The following is a 5,245-nucleotide window of genomic DNA, read 5'->3' on the forward strand; positions in this document are numbered from 1 at the left end:
CAGCCGACACTGCAGGCAGCTCAAGTTCCTGCCAATTCAAGGACCACCATATTTAACTCAGCTTCAAATGCAGCCAGTCTGCAAAGGAAATACATACTGTTTAACACGAGACAAAGCAATTAGGTTTCGCGTTGTAAAATTTGTTTGACGTGTGCAATTTTTGTGAAATATTGCATTTACATAGTATCTCAATGACCCCAGGGTGTGTTAAAGCAATTTACAATCAAATAAACAAACTGTAAATCTAGCCACTTGTTGATTCTTCGTTGAGATTGATAACTTTCAGTCAGGACTCCGAACCCAGCTTAAAAACTGCAAGGATGACGCAATGAAATTGTAGGTATTGGGATGACAGAAGACGAAAAGAATTACTGAAAAGCAAATCACATCACAGGCATATGGTATTCTGTCCTTTATGTAGACATTCTCAGTCTGGTAAACTCTAGTCTCAGAACTGTCTTCTGTATTTCTGGAGATCTTACCTCTATTAGACCTCTAAATTGTATTATAGACCCCCTAATAGTCAGAGGAAATTGGGAAACAAATTTATAAGGAGATCTCAGTTATCTGTAAGAATAATAGGGTGGTTATGGTACGGGATTTTAACTTTTCAAACATAGACTGGGACTGCCAGTGTGTTAAGGGATTAGATAGAGAGGAATTCAAGTGTGTACAAGAATATTTTCTGATTCAGTATGTGGATGTACCTACCTGACAAGGTGCAAAACTTGACCTATTAGAGTCATAGAAATGTGTAGCATGGAAACAGAGCCTTCGGTCCAACCTGTCCATGCCGACCAGATATCCCAACCCAATCTAGCCCCACCTGCCAGCACCTGGCCCATATCCCTCCAAACCCTTCCTCTTCGTATACCCATCCAAATGCCTTTTAAATGTTGGATTGTACCAGCCTCCACCACTTCTTATGATAATGGGATCTTGTTACTACACAGACTAGAAAAATTCCAAGGTATTTTTCTTTTAACTCCTCAGTTCTGTGGTCTTCCTTTGGCTTTTCCACAACAAGGGGTGTCACTTCCACTTTAGATCCTGCTAAATTATTCCCAAAAATGAACTGTATTCTTGGAACTGACACTCTGTCAATCACTCCCACTGTTACTTCCCCAGTCTTGAGTTGGCACTCCAAACTGATCTTACATAGGGGTACGCTACATTTCTGTCTATCTATCCCGCAAAATACCACTGTCTCAGGTAACAGGTCAGAAAGAGTGCAAATACATTCATCTCTTACTATTAGAGACTGGCTAGATCCTGTATCTCTCAAAATTATAAAGTTTTGCCCTCTTCCCCCTGTTTTTTCTGAGTAACTTTACCCACAGAGACTAAGTCTTTATAGAGATCAGGCACTAACTCCATACCCAGCCCCTGCCTAGGTTGTGCACTCTCCTGCAGCTCCTCGATTTTTCTTGGGGTTTCCTTTACTACTTTCACTAACGCCACTGGTTTAGATCCTTTTACCACATCTTTTCCCACAGTGCCTTTCTTTGCCGACACACCCATCTATCAAAATTACTATGTTTAATTCTTTCGAACTCAATATAAGTTGGACCTGGTTCGTTCTTTATGTTTCTGAACCGCTGTCTATATGTTTCTGGTACCAATTCATAAACACTCAAAATAGCCTGTTTGACATCTGCACAATCTCTTGACCCCTCACCTGACAGTGCTGCAAATACCCCACTAGCTCTGCCTCCCAGCTTAGTCTGAACTAGCATCTGAACTAACAAGTTCTCTGACTATCCATCTGCCTAGCCAATTTTTCAAATGAAAAAGGCGGCTTCAACATCTTTCTGATCAAAATGTGGCAATGTTTTCCAGTACACTCAGAGACTGCTAACTAGTCGTATGACAGGTGCTTGTAATCTCTTTGTGCAAAACAACATTCACTATATCTTAAAGGTACAGTACACGCCTTCAAATTCATAATACAATGGTAATGTGAATCACATATGCATGTGTTGTTCTTGAGATGCTAATTTAGCTCTCCTTGAGAGCTCAACTGTCCACCTTGGAAATAAATGTATTGTTTAAACACAGCTAAATACAACCCGACATTCTCAACACTTACGGAACTTTGGAAACTTATCAATTTATTCATTTTTAGCACACAGGTACTGCTATTCTCTTGAATCTTAAGCAACCTGCACCAATGCTCAAAGTGCATACAAGTATTGGGCAGATTCAACCCAGAAAGTCCACAAATTGATTAGAAAAATGTATCCCCCAAGAACTAGAAGAGTACATTGAGAGCTGAGAGCCAAGAACAAAAGGGATATTAAGAGGTGGAGGTGGGAGGTTCTGAGAGTTGGAGGGTGCCACTGAGAGGAGGGGCTTGTGAATGTCAGGGGGGCTGTTGAGAGCTGCCTTTGTCTGAAATGGGTGGCCTCTTCCTTGTGGCTGGAAGGGCCTTTTAATAGATGTTTGCATTCCAGCTGCTTGGATCTGGGATGCCAACCAAAGAAAGTCAGGCATGGGCAGAAGAAGTGGTTGCTGAAGGAACAGGAGGCCTCTTGGGAGATGTTGGAGACTGGAGAAGGGGTGAGGAGAGAAGCAGGCTGCAAAAGGCCTTTTTTGGAGTAGAAGGTGGCTGTGAGGAATGTGGTGTGTGAGGGAGGTTGAAAAGATTGGGAAAAGGAAAGCTGCCAATTGGAAGGATCAGTTTTCAACCTATCAGCCAAGAATACTCAATTACCAAGGATCCAAAAAAGTTTCAAATCATGGAATCCTTGCAAATCAATGTGGAATGTCAAGTATTGGGCTGCATAAGTTCAGGAGCTATTGTACTTAGAAAAATGTAGTGCATCTTTCCATAACGAACACTGTCAATGGTTAAATGTAAGTCCAACGTTGAAATCCAAATTGCAGTAAATGGAATTTATTTACCTGGAAAAAAATGTACCATAATTCAACTTCTGCATGTGTGAGAGTCTAAAACCCTGTTTGTAAATACAAATTCAGAAAATATTGTTACTACATGGTAGTATCACTGAATCAATGAGATAGTGAGAATGAAAAAATAGTCCTTAAAAATTAAACACAGCTTACTAAAATAAAAAGGAGCCCCAAAAATAAAAGAAACCTTGAAAACATCTCGACAGAAATCTCAAAAACAAAATGTTGAAACTACCTTGCACTTGTCTCCAAGTGTAACAGTCTGGACAGGCTTTAATTTCCAACAGTCATACTACTTAGGTTTACTGTCAGACAGACTTGAGCAGGCCACATAAACACACTCATTTTACCCTAAATTTAAAGGATTTTGACAATCTTGTATACATTGTAACTGTAACACATTGGTTTAATGTGATAAAAAAAATTGCAGTCAATTGACGCATAGCAAGGCCCCACAACAACAAAATAGTGAACAAATGGTCTGATTACAATGTTGGCTGAAGAATATCACCTTTCGCAGAGATGAGGAAAGCTCTCTAGATCTTATTCTGTTCATGTAATGAGGTCTTTGCATGTATCTTAGAGAGTAAAAATGTGTCATCGACAAGATCTTGTGCTGAAGTACCCAGCCAATTATAGACTGAAATCTCTAGTTTTGGGCTTGAACCCATGACATTCTGATTGTAGTGATCTTCTCTAAACTTAGGTAAAACAAAACAAAAACTTGCTTAAGGGATGACTATTGATGTATACATTTGGGCTTTTTTCTAATTCAAAATATTCAATGATTTTTTTATAAACTAATCTCTACTTTTGTTAAACCTATGGTAGAAATATATTATAGAAATGGTCAACACTTTTTGCAGTTATAATATACTAAATTCTTATTTAGTGGACACTCAATTTGCTATAATTTCATTATACATTTAATGTAACAGAAATGAATAGGAAAAAGATATAGTTTTTAAAATCCAAAATAATTTGAAAGGGGTCTGTTAAAAGAGGAGAAAAAGATGTAGCTGGAGAGGTTTAGCAAGGAAATTGGAGAGATCAAGTCTAGGCAGCAGATGCTATTCAAACAGATGAAAGAATCAACAAACAATCAAGGTATTTTTCAATTTATAATTCCAGTTACATCACACTGTAAACCTTTGCCATAAATTCTGTGTCTTATAATTGTGTCCTCCACAACCACCTGATGAAGGAGCGGCGCTCCGAAAGCTAGTGCTTCCAATTAAACCTGTTGGACTATACCCTGGTGTTGTGTGATTTTTAAGTGGAGAAGATCGCATATATCAACACAGAAATGCAGGCAAGCAGGAAAGATCCCAAAAGGATTATGGATCACGAACCTGCTCAGGTCGATCTACAAAACAGACTACGCAGAGAGACTTTGCCACTGCACCTCTCACAAACTCCTCAATCATCTTATGCACCAACTCTACAGCAGGCACCACAACGTTGAAATTCAGATGGAGTGCACACTCTCATCCTGCGCTCAGGATACAGCAGTACAATTACGCAACATTGCCAAACAGACAAGGCGACAAAACTACACCACGTACATGCACACCAAGAACAAAAAAACTGGAGAAACTTGGCATTCTCACCAGTAGTAGCAAAACTCACCCTGGCACCACAGTGGATAACATTATCACTGTGGGGAAGTCGATTATCAACTTATCAGACCACACCCTTCGACCGGAAGAGATTGAAGTCCTGAGCAGGGGTCTCAACTTCTGTCCCACCACCAAAATGGACCCGTTGGTTCTTGCAGCAGACACGGACGAGTTCATCAGACGAATGAGATGCCAGTAGTGATCCCAACGAGCCCACTGACAAACTGGAACAGTCACCACAGGGATCTGTAGAGGATTGATCAAAGACGGTGTCAACTTAAACCCCACCGGAGGGCCGCTGCCCTGGGCTTGACATGTATGCTCAAACTGTCAGGAAATGTATCAATATCAGCCGTACCCACAAGGTAGAGCAAAACATCACCTGTTCACAACGCAATGCCATCCAGGCTCTCAAAGCCAATCACAACATTGTCATCAAACCAGCAGATAGAGGAGGAGCCATTGTCATTCAGAATAGAACAGATTACTGCAAGGAAGTGTACCACAACAGAACAACCAGGAACACTACAGGCAACTACCTGCTGATCCGACCAAAGAACACACCCATGAATTAAACACATTGATCAGGACTTTGGATCCAGAGCTTCAGAGTTCCCTACACGCCCTCATCCCACGTACTTCTCATGTAGGCGACCTCTGCTGCCTTCCAAAGGTACACAAAACCAATACACCAAGACGTCCCATCGTATCTA

Source organism: Chiloscyllium plagiosum, unplaced genomic scaffold (assembly GCF_037043375.1).
Source record: "Chiloscyllium plagiosum isolate Xiang-an unplaced genomic scaffold, Cpla_swu_hap1 HiC_scaffold_18, whole genome shotgun sequence".
In the NCBI taxonomy this organism is placed as follows: Eukaryota; Metazoa; Chordata; class Chondrichthyes; order Orectolobiformes; family Hemiscylliidae; genus Chiloscyllium; species Chiloscyllium plagiosum.